At 39.5% G+C, this 17,976-nt stretch overlaps 1 protein-coding gene and 2 long non-coding RNA genes across 9 annotated transcripts in view; all 3 read right to left on the bottom strand.

Moving 5' to 3' along the window:
• LOC124483348 (CSC1-like protein 2) overlaps window positions 1-494 on the bottom strand; it is a 110,842-nt gene extending 110,348 nt beyond the window's left edge. For 5 of the 7 annotated variants that reach the window (XM_047043758.1, XM_047043762.1, XM_047043763.1 and 2 more), the window contains exon 1: window positions 177-483. The gene's annotated coding sequence lies outside the window, so the exon portion shown is untranslated. Of the gene's footprint in view, window positions 1-176 lie in introns of all 7 variants that reach the window. The other 2 variants (XM_047043760.1, XM_047043761.1) reach the window with 2 other exon arrangements.
• A 6,692-nt stretch (window positions 495-7,186) lies between these two features.
• On the bottom strand, window positions 7,187-15,486 carry LOC124483155. The gene is made up of 3 exons (XR_006957775.1): window positions 15,181-15,486; window positions 15,025-15,060; window positions 7,187-8,047 (listed from the first exon to the last, which is right to left on the bottom strand). It is a non-coding gene; the product is annotated as an uncharacterized LOC124483155 (long non-coding RNA).
• A 687-nt stretch (window positions 15,487-16,173) lies between these two features.
• Window positions 16,174-16,800, bottom strand: LOC124483736. The gene is made up of 3 exons (XR_006957895.1): window positions 16,504-16,800; window positions 16,334-16,422; window positions 16,174-16,255 (listed from the first exon to the last, which is right to left on the bottom strand). It is a non-coding gene; the product is annotated as an uncharacterized LOC124483736 (long non-coding RNA).
• Between the last annotated feature and the right edge of the window lie 1,176 nt (window positions 16,801-17,976).

Genomic DNA, 17,976 nt, shown 5'->3' with positions numbered 1-17,976 from the left:
TTGTGTGATTAACTAATATCCTGGTCGAGGGCAAGCTATCATAAAACTTAAGGCGTGACAGGCCCAGTGCAATATATCATACCATTCTGAATGGCTCTGCGCCAAATTGTTAACAGGCTATTGACAAAAGCATGCATATTTTCAAGATGGATAGCATCTAACCGTAGTTTCTTTACCTGGCAATCCAATTCCGTTTGGTGTCTTCACTTGCTCCAATAGCAAAACTCCAAACTAGATTAATCCCTAAAAATCCACCACCGCGGCGATGTCTGGAAACATGGCCATCAATTGCTTTAGAAAACAAACTCAATCATTAGAAGAAAAAGCCCAAACACACTCTCAGTCAGACATACGCCTTGTGATTAACAGTTTAAAGGGGGTGAATGCTAACAAACAGAAAAAATGTTACGGTAAAAACCCTAAAAGGCGTTAGGAGAATATCAATACCGGCGAATGGAACTGTAAATCCATCATTGATTTTTCATCCACAAAACAGTAGGTGGCAGCAAAATAACACTTCCGCTCCAATTTCAGAAGTAAAGTCCTGACTTTATTTAAGTCTTGAAATTATTGAAAAGGAAGAATGTCTTGAAACTCCGGTTATTTTAGTCTATGTATGAGTTGGGTGTAGGGGAGAGCGGGGGCGAAAGTAACACGGGACGAAAGTAACAAAGCGATTTTCTCAGAGCCCTGACTTCATTTGCTTTCCAAGTTATGACAGCACCTTCAACATGCAACCACTTTTCGAGTGCACAAAGTAAATTACTGAGGAGGTCCTTTTTTTGCTAATTACAAGTTGTGTTTCCCGTTTCATGTGTCACAGTCACAGATCAATCTACAGGTTATATAGTGCTGTAACACATTCTGAAGGTTGCCTTGTCAGAGTTTTTCAGTATAAAAGTAAATCTGGTTTAAATGTCAGGAGTTCCTGTCGGGACGAAAGTAACACTTGTTACTTTTGTCCCGCCGCTAATGCAATAGTATGTGGTGAATTTTTGTTTGTGGAAAGCATTTTTTTAAACATGTTTATGTCATATTATATCAACATAATATGCTAGGAATGAGGGTCAGAAAGACAGACAGAGGTCTGATTCAGTAAAAAATGATAATAATTATTTAAATGCAACTGAAATGTAAAATGTATAGTTTTTTTGCAAAACTAATGGACAAAATATGTTTGCAGTTACATATTAACAAGGTCATAGTCAGGTATATGTAATAAAAACCAGAGTAACACAACAAATGTAGCTTGTATTGTTGTGTTACTTTTGAGGGGTGGCCCTGTGTTACTTTCGTCCCAACTGATGGGGACCAAAGTAACAATGTGCAACTTGTGTTCAAAATGAAATTAAACTGAAGTTGTTCAACAATTGTACAAAATACCATCTGGTATTGATAGACCACACTTATAAGTAATGGACCTAAGCAAAAATATATCTATGTCTAAAACATTCTCTTATAAATTACGTTTTTCTGAAAAATTGTACTTTCGCCCCCGCTCTCCCTTACTTTTATTTAATTTGAGAGAATTTTTAAGAATACGTTCCCTGCTAGCATGAGACAGCGGTCCACTGGTGGCATAATCAGCGTCCCACCAGCGGGCGCCACCAGCGGCTGGCTGGTATTTTGCTCATCGTTTTACCAGCGGTCAACCCAATAGTATGAACCTGCAGAGCCGGAGACCCCGGAGGCCCCGGAGAGCCGGAGAGCTGCAGTTTCAGGACCTCAGTTTCAGGACCGCAGTTCTAGGACCCTGACAGCGCCACCTAGCGAATTGAAAGGCAGTGTCACTAGATCGCAACAAGATATTTGAATGGTTTGCGAGGCAAGAAACAAGGAAAACTCATGTGATGATGTTTGATAACACAATTATATAGAAAGGTATACTATTTTAAAATATGTTCTAATAATATAGAAAGGTATAATATTTGAAAACATGTAATATTCTATAATTAAATAAATTAAAATCACATACAATTTTAAAAAAATCAAGTCAAGATCCAGTGTAATTTGATAAAATTAAGTAAGCAAATTAAGGAAGATAAAATAGTCTAAAGAAAAGGTGGAAAATATATCAATGTGATAAAATGAAGTAGGCCTAAGCAAATTAAGGAAGCCAAAATAGCCTAAAGAAAAGGTGGAAAATATATCAATGTGGACAGATGTGTGATGTCTGGAGTGGCCTTAAAAGTTTTCTGGGACTACAGAGAACCAATGTACACCCTGCAACATGGGCCTTAAGGATTGTGGCACCTTTGCAGATACTCTGAACTCATTCTAGAGGGCTTAACTTCACCAAATAGCCAAAGTCAACAAAGCATTATGTCCTGATAACATCAGTAATGACAGGCTCCTGGAGACCTGCTACAAACAACTGGCCCTGTCTTCTGTGAACTGTTCAACTGGTCCTTGGAGGAGCTGGAACACACAGTTACAGCTCTCAAGACCTCTGCCATCTGCCTTGTTCCAAAGAAGAGCAGACCCAGGCTTCCCAATTACTTCCAACATGTAGCTCTTACATCAGTGGTGATGAAGAGTTTTGAATGTCTGATACTTTTGTAACCACAAGAGACCACTGCCATTACAGAAATTCCAGAGGTAAGACCAAATCATGTTATTGGATGTCTGTTTTCTTTTAAATTATGTTTAATCATACACCTTGTTGCAGGAAATGACAAGAACATCGTCAAGGAGCAAAGTAGGTAACTATTAATATTGCTATAGACGACATAATCGGCTACTAAGTTGCAGTTGGAGAGATAAAGAAACTGGAGAAGGATGTATGTGTACATTTAAAACACTGCAGAAGGTCATATTTGGGCTTTTTAATAACTTTTCTTTTTTGTCTTCACAGCTTGATGAAAATGAATGAATAAATACAGTGAAATTGCAATGTGTTTTGTATATTCTGTTTTACAAGCAATGTCATAGAGGCCTTTACATATGCCCATAGAACTGCACCTAAACCCCCCTAAACCCTCAAGGAAGACAAGGAAAATTTATTATTTACCAATTTACCAATTTAACTTAAATTTAAACAATAAATGGTTCATTCAAACAAAGGTGACCGTGACTAAAATGGGTTAACTGAAATAAGTATTTTTGTAAAGATCCCGCACGGTTCTTCCATCTCTGTCCTGAAGGGCTGGGTTCAAATCTTCCCATTGCTCCTCCGGCAACACTCTGGGCAGTCTCTCACGGCGCAGGGTGGCGATGTTGTGCAAGACTGCTGTGAAAGAAGTTTTGGGCCTATATGTACAATGAATGTGTTTCAGGAAGAAGCTTGATACATTGTATGTTAATTCAACTCCATTTGGTAGAGATACCACCTGTAGTTTTATAACACCTAACTAGGAGACATGAAGTCTAAGAGACATGAAGTCTGGGTGACCTGATAGGGTTCTTGTCACCTGGGGGGAAGAGACAGTTGGTCTGAAGAAAATGTGGATTCAACTGTATTGTTCTAAGGATTTAACCAATGACAGAAGAGAATTGGTATAGCTTCAGGTCTGTAGGATGGACCAATGGCTTTTGAGAACTGTTGTATCTATAAAATGGTCTGTTGAAGAATGTTCTGGGGGGTTCAGGGCCATCAGCTGGGTAGTGCTGGTGGGCTGGATTCTCCCGGTTCCATTCTAGAATGCTAGATGGAGCTGTATGGAATTGACTTTGTGTTATTGTCTTATGTTTGTGTGCTGATGATGTTATGTTGGTAACGTTATAATGTTTAAACCTACGTCAAATAAACATTAACTCTATACTTCACCCAACTTCAGCTTGAACAATTGATTGTCTGCAAAAACTACCACGACAATTTTGGAGGGGGCACTAGGATGTCCATTGAAGTGCGACCTGGACTCGTGAGTGGCAAGAACGGGATTCTTCCTCAGGGTCAGGTGGTTCAATGCGGCATTTTGAACAGGGGAAAGTGGTGAGTTACTGAGATCGATTACTTTGAGTGAAGTTATGGTGAGGCGGAAGTTGTTGTTTAATTTGATAGGGTTTTGTTTGAATGGTACAATTTTAGTCGGATAAATAGATATGCAATTCCATCTTAATTCGGGTCCAAATTGTGATATTGCTACATTCCTACTGTAAATCCTCTGTGTTTAGTCTTTGAGTAGTTCAAAGATGCAGTTGTGGTCTGTGTTAAGTCTTTGATGTTGTTCAGAGCTGCAGACGTGGCCAGTTTATGTTGCTGCGCCAGTTGTCATATGCATTGTGCATATGGTTGTCCATCCATGGGTGTGTGGATGAGTGTATGGGTAATGTGGAATGTTCTTGAAATTCACAGTGGAAGATCTGTGAATGGATTGGTTGAAATTGTCATATCCAGTTACCAAATTTTTTATTTTCTCACAAATACATGTTATTGCGGTATTTTAGGGAATTGTATGAGCTATCTAGGTCTATTGAAGTCATGTAATTACTAAAGTATATTAATACATGTTAAAGGGTTTGAGACCCGTTGCGTTGAAGTCGTACAAAGGATCTTGAGTTCCATTAGGGGTTACGAGTTCTGCATGAGTTTATTGCTACTGAGATGTGTGTGTTATGATTAATTCTTAGTTTGGTGGTGGACCAATGCGTGGCAAACATTGGTTAATAAATCCTAACCAAATTGACAAGTTGCAGATTGTCGACCAGAACTGAGATGGATGTGTAAACGGCTAATCTGATGTGGTGGTTTCCATGTTGAATTTGAATCCCGACTTCTCTTTTATGTGAGGAAGGAGAAGTTAAAGAAAAAGTGAGGAAATTGTATAAGTTTGTTTTTTGTGTTAAATGTTTGTTTGAAACAACGAGGAGTATAAGAAAATAACTAATCCATAAAATACACATAATTTTTTCTTCCGAATGTGCTAGTCCGCCGTCTGTTGAACAATGTCTGCTAAAAATTGCCAGAAAGACAGCGCTTGGATCGGAAAGATCAAGGCTGTGGTTTCGTGAGTGTCCAGAGAGACAGGGAAAAATGGCAAAGGGATTTGTCACAGTTTACAGACAGAATCAACAGCGATGGTGGCGAAGGAAGGAATTGCAGTTTCAAAATTGATACTACGGAAGGGTAATTGTCTAACACATGCGCACACACAACGAGAGACGACAACTACACAATGACATTTTGTATCCTGATTAGGAATTGTATTGAAGCTGGATTTTTGTTTTGTTTTTGAAAAACTGTTTACTGTTGGATGACATTAATTGTACAAAAAGAAAAACTGTGGAAATGTGAAAGAAGTTTTGGGCCTATATGTACAATGAATGTGTTTCAGGAAGAAGCTTGATACAATGTATGTTAATTCAACTCCATTTGGTAGAGATACCACCTGTAGTTTTATAACACCTAACTAGGAGACATGAAGTCTAAGAGACATGAAGTCTGGGTGACCTGATAGGGTTCTTGTCACCTGGGGGGAAGAGACAGTTGGTCTGAAGAAAATGTGGATTCAACTGTATTGTTCTAAGGATTTAACCAATGACAGAAGAGAATTGGTATAGCTTCAGGTCTGTAGGATGGACCAATGGCTTTTGAGAACTGTTGTATCTATAAAATGGTCTGTTGAAGAATGTTCTGGGGGGTTCAGGGCCATCAGCTGGGTAGTGCTGGTGGGCTGGATTCTCCCGGTTCCATTCTAGAATGCTAGATGGAGCTGTATGGAATTGACTTTGTGTTATTGTCTTATGTTTGTGTGCTGATGATGTTATGTTGGTAACGTTATTATGCTTAAACCTACGTCAAATAAACATTAACTCTATACTTCACCCAACTTCAGCTTGAACAATCGATTGTCTGCAAAAACTACCACGACACTGCACGGGCAACTGTAATGTCACAGGCCCTGTCTGGAGCAACCCTGAGACCCTTTAGGCACTGGAACCTCGATTTCAGTTGGCCAAAGATCATCTCAATCCGTGCCCTGGTTTTGGCATGGGCATGGTTGAAGGCTCTCTCTGGGTCTGTTGCTGGTTCTGGGTAGGGTGTCAGCAGATTTGGCGTACAGGCATAACCTCTGTCCCCAAGCAGAAGTCCATAAAACTCTCCTACAGAATGGAAGTGTTTTAATATACAAAATTGTTAAGGTGAAGTACATTATGTAAGCCCTATAGTAACAGCATGCTCTTGCCTTGTGCCAACCTCTGTGAAAGAGATGATGCTCGAAATATTCGGGAATCATGGACAGAGCCGGGCCATTTTGCCTCAATGTTGGATATCAGGCAACTTGCATTGCAGATCATCTGACAAGATACGTGTGTTCAGTTATGGGGCACACTGCTTTAAAGAACTTTAATTTGAAATCGCTAGGCATGCCTATAGAAATATATAATTAGCTCTATTGTAGAGGGGCACATTTCATCCAATCTATTTAAAACATTTGTTACCCTCAAGTGTATGAACAGTTGTCCTCGGCTGGTACATAAGCATACCTGTACATTTAGGCTGTGGAAAGATTTCCGATTCACATAGTCTGCCTCCACAGGTCCAGATGGGGCTTGGATTCGCACATGTGTGCAGTCAATTGCCCCTTTGACATTAGGCCTGATATATATATATAATAAAGCCTGAAGGAGAGGAGTCAATTAATGCTTGTCAACCCATCAGACTTCTTGAAAAATAATATTGTCACATACCTGCAATTGAATAAAAAGTCTCTTTGATTCATTGTATGTCACGATGACTAGGAAAACAGACGTAGATATTCAGGTACCGCTTTAGAGCAAGGTATACTGTTCGTATTTCCCGGCATACAGTTGCCTTTGCAAGAGCTTCTGCGTCCCCAACACTGTACAAGAAGGTCATTCAAGCAAAGAAACGTAGAGCTATACAGACGGACTGTACAGTGGTCAAAGCCTGGCTGCAGTGTTTTTTTTCCTTATGTGCGGCTCCAGCAGGCTACATAGGTAACCTATGCTGGGCCTGCTGAACCGATACCTCTCCAACAGATACTCGTCAGGGAAGTACGTAGGGAGGTACGTAGCTAGAACTAGAATAATCCACCTTAATGGAACGGAACTCTCGCTAAAGTAAGTGAGACTTGGCGACTTAAGTCTCGCTTTCCCTTAATCGACGTTGATGGAACACCCCCCTCGCCTGTGGTAACATGTAGGCAGACCTATACAAAATAACTATCTCTAGTCACTTTATTGAAGGAAAATATTAGTGTTATTTGTTAACAGTCCAGTGAAGTTGAGTAAATGATTACATAATCAACCAAATCAAAATCTGTTGTCACCTTTTAAAGGGGCGATTGATTGCCAAACCGATTTTACCTTGTCATAGTTGAATAACGACAGTTCGGTGGGTAAAATGAACATACAGTGAATATCAAAGTCCTTTGACACCTGTTTCCTATGCAAATCCCAAAAAGAAAAAATGTGCCTGTAAAACGCTAGCTTTTCAACAAAGCCACCCGTGTGACGCCCTTTTTGGCTCTGGTCGGTATCTTTGTCCAAAATTAGGCGATGGTTCGCCTTTGTCAGGGTCGGAACTGCTTTGCCCACGCCAGTCTTGCGATGAAGACTTCAGCAATGATCTTGAGGACTTGGTCATGCCTCCACCTGTACAGACCATCTCCAAGTGCCCTTGTACAGCAACTGAGGATGTGTTCCAGGGTTCCTCTCTTGGAACACAGTGGGCATGCTGGTGTCTCTGCTATGCCCCATGTGTGGAGATTTGACGGGCTTGGAAGCACATCATGCACTGCCTGGATGAGGAATTTGATGCTGGCTTTGGCTTTCCAAAGCTCAGCCCAGGTCACTTTCCTTTCAACCGCATTCTCCCATCTCGTCCAAGCTCCCTGTTGCTTCATTCTTACTGCCTTGCAGGTTCTCGTCTCCTCCACTGCTGCTCTCACCTCCTCCTGAACAAGTCATTGACCTTCCTTCCCCCTGGTGTTCATTTGGGGAGTTGGAAAGGATCCTAGCCCTGCTCGACCTCGTTTGACCACTCCCACAAGGCTCCTGTGACGCAGCCTTGCATCTGCCTCTTGAACTACTTCCTCTGCCCTCCACTTCCTGCCAGTCCTCACTTGGATCCTTGCTTTAGCACCTTCGAATCAAATACATAATTGTACGAATATTTACATTAAACATTATAGTATGTAAATATGTTGGAAAAATTGAAGATGTAACTGTTATCCTGTAATAAGAATGATTCTGTGTTCAGCATTCCTTGCCAGCAGAGAACCCTCTCCCCACATGATCTATAGATGACACGAGGCTTACACAGACAAACTGACCTAGGTTGACCATTAGTATGCTAGAAGTGCAATAAATGTGTTAACCTTATCTGTGCTGAGTGAATCATATGGTCAAGCCTAGGGTCAGAGAACTCTGTAAGTTTCCACGTGCACGCGCACTCTGTTTCTGGGATCGATCATATTGACAGCTGATATGCAGGGGAGGAGACTTCTCACCAATATATAGTCTTACTTGAAGACTTGTGAACCAGACAAACTTTGTAGCACAATGGCGTGTGATGTTTTTGTCTCCTTGTGGGCCGGCCACAAGCAATAAAGCTTTCTTAAACTTGTTCACCGACTGACTGTGCAATGCTTGATAGATTAATATTTCTGACACAATGGTCCTTCGAGCCGGATTCCAAAATCCATTCCACCATCCAGAACCAAGAACTAAAATTGTGCAGACGTGCACAACGGTGGAGAACCTCGCAGCAAATATGGCTGTTTAAAAAGAGGCAAAAAAAAAAAAATTGGGGGGGGGAGGATGGTGGAAAGGTGACGGAATTCTGGACTAGCTAAGAGGCACAGCTTTCAATGGACAAGGTAAGAATAAATTGTATATATATAGTCGACTTTGTTTTATTTTAGGCCTATGTTGAGACAAAAACTCCACAGTGCAGTAGGTAAAGATGCACTCTGGTCCTATATCTGCTAAGACCCGGTGAAAATCCAGTGCAGCTAATATAGGGCGTCATATTTTACTGAGATCGGTATTGGTGGTGTATCCGTGAATTAAGTCATTTTGCTAAAACCTAACAGCGTGTGCATAATATTGGTGGAGCAAAGTGTTTTGAAAACTGATGCATGAGTAGTACTGGTGACGTAAATAGGCGGGGTTATAATTACTAAGAACGTGGTGACGGGAGAACCGGGTAACAGTATTAGTTATAATCTGACCGACCAGAACTGAGATATTTGAAATATATCTGAGTTTGGTGGTATTCAAATACCTAACCAAATGGAAAGATTTTTGCTAATTCTGTGAGAATGCCATTGAAGTAAATATAACCTGTAAAAGTTCATAGCCTTATTGAGGAGGCTACTGTAAAGAATATACTCCGTGCAGCACGAAAAAGATGAAAGAGATAGACGCGTGACTTTTTAAAAATAAGGCCTACATGTTGTTAAGGGCAAAGGTGCTACATATATGTGTTTGATGCTGCTGAGGTTGTTTTGCTGAAATGTATGAGTTTGGTGGTATTAATATTTACCTAATCAAATGGACTAGTTGAAGACTTGACCAACCAGAACTCTGATATGTGTAAACATCTCTGACGAGCAATCTTAGGTGCATATGTAGACTTTGGACCAAGTTTTATGTTGAAATTGAAATAGTACTAAGAGTTGATAGAATTGTAAATATCGAGGTTCTATGTAAATATAACCATGGTTAATTGTTTTAAAAAGTTGTACAGAGGAAGTGTGAAATGCTTAGACATAAGGAAACCAACATTTGGGTTTGGTTTGAATTCCATTTTTAAAGTTAAAGAGTAGTGAGGAGAATGTGGTCATTTTTGTCTCAAATGTGTCTTAAAGAAGGCTGACATGATTCTAGCGAATTTGCCAGTCTGTTGAACAAAGTATTTTACAAATTGCTAGGATAGCTTTGGGATCTGAGAAGAAAAGATCCAAGCTGTGGCTTTGTTAGCTAATGGCAAATGGCTAATGGTGAAAACGTAGAGAAAGTGCATTTTGCCAGAGATTTTGCTCTGTCCTGAGACCGAGGAGAGTCCAGGAAGTTGAATTTGCAACTATGGTAACGACATTCGTAGCTAACAAACTTACAGACAGACTCAACAGCGATGGTGGCAGTACAGGCTAGTAAAGGAATTGCAGCTTGACATTTGAGATCCAGATGAGTAATCACATGACTCATGCGCAGACTCATTGAGAAATTGAGAAATTAAAGACGCAAATGTAGAGAAATAGATGGATTCGGAGCGACTTTTACACATTAATTAGGTTACTTTTGAAATATGTTAAGTGATGAGTATTTTGATACATTTGCTAACAAGGTTTTTGGTCGTTTGAGTACATTTTACATGAGTTTCAGAAATTCCGAGGAAAGGTGGGGCCTAAGAGTCCCGTTACGTTGAATTTTTGCAAAGGTGATCCCAGAGGGTAATTCTGCATAATTATGTGAGTATTAATGCTGAGAGATGTGTCCGTTTGGAAGAATTCGAAGTTTGGTGGTTAACAAATGCATGATAAACATTTGTTGTAATTCCTAGCCAAACAGGGAGGTTTTTTGAAGCCTTTCCGACCAGAACTTGTATTTAAAAGCGGCATATCTTTGATGTGTTATGGTATTCAATAAGAATGCAGAAATTGAACCCCTGGTTTATAAATTGGTTCCAATACAATCGGAAGAGTTATAGAGCAAAATTAAGTGAATAGAAGGTAAACGCCAACCATCTGTATTGTTCAAAGAGAAAAAAAAGGTTTTTGCTTGTTCCAGAGTGCGCCGTTTGTGTGATTCGAGTTTGAAGCGGGCGCTGATGGAAACAATGTGATAGATTTGAGTTATTCAAGTAAAAAACTAAGAGTAATTGAGAAAGTCACAAGAGTGTTGCATTAAATCATATACAAACTACTAAATATTCCAATTAAATATTTTCATTTGGGTTTCTGGTCCGCAAAATTTAGATTTGAAGAATTGTCCGTGCGTTACGCATGTTGAGAGCGTAATGGCTGGTAAATATAGACTTAAAGTTTATCAAATGAAGCAAGAGAACGTTTTGTGGATGTGAAGAGATGATTGGTTTAAACACGTTGATGTTCTGAAAAGGGAAATATGCATTTACTTTGAATGTATGGGAAAACATTTTAAGTCAAAATAGTAAAAATCTAGGGTTTTTAAGAGTTTTGATAAAGGTATTGGATGCAATTAAGTTATGAAATGAGAAAGAGAAAATAACTAAAATTTATTTTTATTTTGAGTTTTATTGTAATTTGGCTTTAAGTTTGATTGCATGTTTTATCAAGAGCCTGACGCAATGTTTTGGATAAACAGTTAGGCTGTGATAAGGAATAGCTACATTGGGAACATTATTTAGTCTATATTTTCATTTGAGAAACATACAAATTGAATTCTGGTTTAGGATAAAGACAATGGTTTTTATCATATCTTTGACAAAAAGAGATTTGATTTGGTCAAATAGATAATCTAGAACAACATAGGTCTTAAACTTAACTGTTTTCAAAGAAAGAAAAGGTTTTTGGAGTGAAAGAAATTTTAGACTAACAGTTGATTTTTTTAAAAGGGTTTCTAGGGTTTCAGATTTCTAGATATAAGTAATAAGAGTTGAATATCAAATGATGAGGTATTGTCTTGTTATACATGTTTGCTCAACAATGGATAAATAGGGCAATGATCACCTGGAAAGATAAGAATTCTGAAGAACTTGTGTTGGTTCTACTAGAAGTAGTCCAAATTCCTGAAGAGGTGGATCAAAAAGTTAACCGATTTTATACAAAATGCTAACTAGAAAATAGATATCTTCTGCTAAATTCTGTTCCAGGTGAAGCAGTAAACCAAAGAGTGGATGAGTCAAACCAGGAGGTTGGGTATTGATTCAAGTTATCAAAAAGAAATAACTGGTCCAGCCCAGGTGGGAGGGACCGTATCAGGTACTACTCACCACACTCACTGCAGTCAAAATAGCAGAGAGGACGTTTTCGATGCATTTATCACATTGTAAGTAAGGGACATTGATACAGGGACAGATTAGTTACACACCACAGTCTTGAGGCACAAGTCTGACTACAAAGGGGAGTCATTCTCTTAAAGAACGGCGCGTCTCAAACTCAGTGAAGAAATCAACGGCCAACAGAGACATAGGGTGTAGACTAAATAGGCTAAAAAGATAGGAGACAGTATGCAGGGAAAGGAAGAAAGGATGGGTGACCTATTTCCTCATCCGTAGTATTGTGACCTTCGTGGTACCATTTGTAGCTTACTGTTGCTAATATTCATAATAGTCTTCCCTATACTATGGTTTGAAAAGGTGATTGCTCCTGTATGATGCCACTAGTGGAAACAATAGGACAGATAAAGACAACACCGCTGAGATGAGCAAAACGAACTAGTATTGAGAACTGGATTTAATAACTGAAAATTAGTGGTTGGAATGGATAATGTTTACTTTGCTGTTCCCTATGGTTAAAAGATGCAATGTTTTAACACCAGTGACTATCTAAAAGGAAAGATAGCGATTATGAAGAATTTGTTTGCTCAACTAGAAGTTCATACTGATAACATTGATTTTATTTTTCTGGGAATGCTAAAGCAGATGTGGCAGCAAAAGAGGCAGCCATACAAGATGTCTTAACATTAGGAAATGCGGATGACACTGTCTTGAGAGATATGCAAGGAGTGTCACCAAAATGAGGGGTTATGTAAATTCACAGGAGGAACTTGTGATACTAAAGAATCTATTTTGTTATGCTACAATATTGAGCCATGAGATTAATCATGTCTCAACAGGAGGGAGTGATAACGAAGACGGTCTACAGCATATGGATTTACAAACTATTCAAGAAAAACTTTAAGAAAAAACTTTTTTAGCATACCCCGATTTGAGTGAGAACAAGATATGCATGAACTTTGTTGAGCTAAAGAAATGTAATGTTTAAGGAATGGGCCAACGACGAGTCAGTTGCTTTCAACTGACCTCTGTGAGAATGTAATTTTAATTGCTGTGTAGTCTACTTCTTCTGAAATTCGCAGACAGGAGAGAGATGCTGTCTCAATCCAGTGAGAGGTCCCTGACCTAAGGAGACTGGATTGTGGGGACCGATTTTACACGTAAAATCCTGGAAAATGAGCCGAGGTGAACAGGGTCATTCCTGGCTAGTGTCAGAGGAAATGGCATGGTACACGTTAGTCAAGCGTGCATTTTGTTTGACGTCAAATTAAGGAAAACTCTGTGCTGTGCCTATAGTACAGTGCGTTGAGGTTGCCTATAGTACAGTGCGTTGAGGTTGCTGTTTTGATCAACTAGACTACATTTTCTATGAGAAGATTACACAATCACCATGCACACAATCATGGCATCAGTTTCAGCAAATTGGACTTTGAGAAACAAGGGGAATTGTCATGGGGATGACATTGCGTTTTCTGTTTTGTATGTTTGTGGACAAACGTATGAACAATTCTAAATGGTGCTATGACTACGGATATAATGATTTGACTATTTCATTGATAACAATGCAAATGGTAAAGAGATTCAGAAGTGAAGTTTTAATCTTGAGATAAGTAAACAATGTTTTCTGTGGAATAAACTTTAGGTACAAACACTCCTATCGTGATACGTTCTACCAGTTATGTAAAGATGTTCCAGTAGATTTGTTATGTTCCAGGGCAGAAGTTTGAATGTTTTGAGAACAGTTATTGACTGTCGGAAGAGGAGATAACAATACTGTGACCATGATACTACAATACTTCATTTATATGACTTGATTAAGTATTATTTGGGAGTTGCATTAAAGCTTGATGTTTAGTTTTTGAGAAACTTGGTTGCACCACAGAAAGTTGATATTAATTTGAAAACAGAAATTGAGAACATGTAAAGAGATTTCAGGAGATGTGCCAAAATGATCTTTTATCATGAAGAGGTTGTAAAAGAGTTAGCAGTAGGCTGGAGAGAAATGTCTGTTGACCAAAAGTCCTGGCCGCTCTGTAGGAGATCAGATTCGGGGGAGCTTATTTTGCAATCTATAAAATGGAGATAAGTTTGACCGGGGGAGTACACCTGGAGACAAAATCTGGGGTGACTTAAGGGTTAAACAGGTTTTTGTTTGGTTGAATGATGACTCCCTGACCTGAGAGAAATGCTTATCACCTAAACTAGAGAGGAAGAGCACAATCAGGGCCTGTCTTAGAAAAACCTGACTGACAGTCTACTGAATGTTTGATGGTTTTAGAGATGACCATGTTGACAACAAGTAGGCATGTTTTTATATCCTGATAATTTCTGTATCGATTTCTTTGTTACAATCTTTGTTTCTATTTTAATTTGTGTGAAGGAGATCTGAGATGAGGTCCAACGCATCAGACATCAAATGACCATTCTGCTTCGTGATGACGGGTTTTACCCAATACCATGGGCTTCCGTCATGTCCAAGCATTCACACCACTAGACTATAATGCTGTATAGTCTTATTGAATATTACGTATGTTTTATTTTTATGAATTGTTTTGATTTTATGTATTTTTGATTTTATTGGCTGTGTGTAGGCGTGGTTTTGGAATAACACCTTTTATTCAGGATAAACAGGAGGGATATGTTGGAAAAATTGAAGATGTAACTGTTATCCTGTAATAAGAATGATTCTGTGTTCAGCATTCCTTGCCAGCAGAGAACCCTCTCCCCACATGATCTATAGATGACACGAGGCTTACACAGACAAACTGACCTAGGTTGACCATTAGTATGCTAGAAGTGCAATAAATGTGTTAACCTTATCTGTGCTGAGTGAATCATATGGTCAAGCCTAGGGTCAGAGAACTCTGTAAGTTTCCACGTGCACGCGCACTCTGTTTCTGGGATCGATCATATTGACAGCTGATATGCAGGGGAGGAGACTTCTCACCAATATATAGTCTTACTTGAAGACTTGTGAACCAGACAAACTTTGTAGCACAATGGCGTGTGATGTTTTTGTCTCCTTGTGGGCCGGCCACAAGCAATAAAGCTTTCTTAAACTTGTTCACCGACTGACTGTGCAATGCTTGATAGATTAATATTTCTGACAAATATAATCTATGTTTAACTCCACTTACTTTGAAATGCTGGCAAGTTGGCCACTGATCCCTTTCCTGAAAAACAAAGACGAAATTGTTATCCTCATCACCAACATTGGAAAAAGAGATTTGTGAAGAGACTTATTGAAAGCCTCAAATAAATCCAAGAGCTTTATCTTGTAAAGATACAGTTACCTTCAGACTGGTGAGCAGCTGAACCCAGTGATGAGGAGGACAGAATGGAACCTGTTGGCATAAGAATAATCTGGTACTTTATTATTCCACAAATATATAAGTTAATACTTCAATTCACCAAAACATGAAGTTGTTCAGTTGAAGGTACCACCAACCGTCATCACAGAGTGTCAAAGAGGGATGGAAACAGGGTCTCTATTCAACTCTATTCAAAAATGGGAAATCTTCCATGTCTTCCGTATCAGATTCAAGACCCTGGTACTGACCTTCCGAGCAGTGAACGGGACTGCACCCGACTACATCAAGTCTCTCCTGCAACCTTACACCCCCACCCGTCACCTACGGTCTTCCTCAGACAACCGCCTGGTGGTCCCACCGCTCAAGACTGCCAGGTCCCAACACAAGCTCTTCTCCTGCCTGGCCCCCCAATGGTGGAACCAGCTCCCCACCTCCATCAGGGACACCGACTGTCTCCCCACCTTCAAGAAAAGGCTCAAGACACACTTGTTCCGGGAGTACAACGGCACTTAGGAATGCTTGCCTAGACCTGTTGTTAGGTTCCTCCAGGATCACAATGACTCTTATTGAGTGACTTGTTGCTCTTGTAGGTTAGTTATTACGAAGTTAAGTCTTGTACTCACTGTGAAATATTTTACTATTGATTGTTCTACCACAGGTACAGTCCTGCACTTTTTTGTGGTTCATGTTGTTTTAATTTGTAAACTTGTATGACTGCATGCAAGTATGGGTCTTCCCTTTTGGCACTTGTTTAGTTTTTTCACAATGTATGCTTCATGTTTTGGCTGCTTGCAATGTTTGGGACTACCTCGTTGTTATGATCAGTGACCTATGCTCTTTTGTAAAGCTCTCTCTTGGAAGTCGCTTTGGATAAAAGCGTCTGCTAAATGCATAAATGTAAATAATAATAATTCCATTAATGAATCATGGCCCTAAAAAAAACATCTTACACATACCTACCTTAGTGGAAAAGGTGGGGGGCTTCGGCGCTGGTGGGAAGGGCTGTTCTACAGTGTCAGACTCCTCAGAGTCAGTCTGGTCATACTTTGGATTTTGCCTGGGAAAGACAGCCAGCATGAATTGCAACAATAGTTGTATAATAAAGCTTCAATTTATTTCAAACTCAAAATCTTACTTCCGTTTCCTTTGTGTGGTTTCTGGTTCTGTTTCAAGACTTGAACCTTTTTCAGCCTGAACCAGGCACTTGTGCTTTGTCATTCGAATCTGAAAATAAAGAAAATAGCAGCTTATCAGTTTACACATTAGAAAAACTGACATTTGAAAATATTCAGTTAATATACGCACCCTTGATCTTCAATATCTCCATGGAGAACACCTCCCATGTTTCAATGTCTGGAACTTCATGTAAGATCACTGCCTTCCGCAATCTCTCCTGGGTTTTATATGGAAGCCAAAAACATTTGTTCCTTGTGCACCAACTTTTTGAGACAACAGCCAAACTGTCTTCTTCATTTGGAAATTGTTACGATGTAGTACAGAGTGGACCCAAACGCAGCACAGATACAATTAGGTGATTTATTGGGTGTAGTCCTGAGTTGTGGTCTTGTTTGGTGAATCAGTGAGGTCGGCAGGCAGACAGGGACTGGGTTCTCGGATGACAATCCTGGTCACAAAGAAAACAGGTTTACAGAAGGCAAGTGAATCAAGCAATGCTTAAGGGTCAAAAGCGCATACTACCACAATAGCTGTGACAACGATCTGACGAGGAGTGGTTGGAAAGTTGAAGTATGCAAAGGTGTCAAGTAACGAAGTAGCCTACAAATACTTTGTTACCTTACTTAAGTAGAAATTTGGGGTATCCATACTTAATAATTTTTCAGACGACTTTCTACTTCTTCCCCTTACATTTTCACGCAATTATCTGTACTCTCTACTCCTTACATTAAAAAAATAGCCTTGTTACTCCAATTGCAGTTAGGCTTGTTTTCATTCCAGCTTGTCATCGTAAAAAAAAACACACACCAAAAAAATAAACTATCCAGATCAATCGCGCCATCCGGATAGAGTGAGTTTGATTGTGGTTGGATGAGAAGTATAAACATATACCATTCCGACACCCTATTGGTTTGTGTGGAAACCATTGCTCCTACACATGACGCAAATCATGTCCCACTCCAGCAACGAAATAGCATATGTATGTAACCTAAGATGTCCGTGGCAGAGATTCAAGAGAACTCGAGCAAAATGTCCCAACCAAGCACCAGCGAGGAGGTTGGTAGCCAGGAAGACCAGACAACCCTTCTACATCCCTGGCCGTACCTGGAAGAATTTTAAAAAATGGTTGGATGAAAAAACAACTTTCGTATAGGCTGCAAGCTCTGCGCACCAAAGTACAGCAGCTAATGGCTTTCAAAAACTCGCCGTCTAATTTGAATAAAGGCTATTGATAACATGCCTCTGAAGTTTGACTTTTTGCACCATTACAATACTTACAATGCCTACAACTACTTATCATATCTTTTGCTCCATGAAACACATGTTAATGTTAAGTAGTACACATGGTTCTTTAATGTATTTGCATTGTACAAAAATGTGTTCATTTTCAATGGGTATAAACAGGTGCAGCCCAAATTTTTCAACATTAACATTTCAATATAACATTATAGTCATTATGGCCTTTAGAAAAACTTTTTTTGGGGGGGTTGGTTGGTTTTTGCATCATAGGCCCCCCTGCGGTGCGGCCTAAGCTTGTGGCTTTTTTTTCCCCTTACATTACTACTTTTACTTTTATACTTTAAGTAGTTTTGAAACCAGGAC

The sequence above is a fragment of the Hypomesus transpacificus genome, chromosome 21 (genome assembly GCF_021917145.1).
Source record: "Hypomesus transpacificus isolate Combined female chromosome 21, fHypTra1, whole genome shotgun sequence".
In the NCBI taxonomy this organism is placed as follows: domain Eukaryota; kingdom Metazoa; phylum Chordata; class Actinopteri; order Osmeriformes; family Osmeridae; genus Hypomesus; species Hypomesus transpacificus.
The sequence above is the reverse complement of the archived record's forward strand: the minus strand, read 5'-3'. Positions and strand labels throughout refer to the sequence as shown.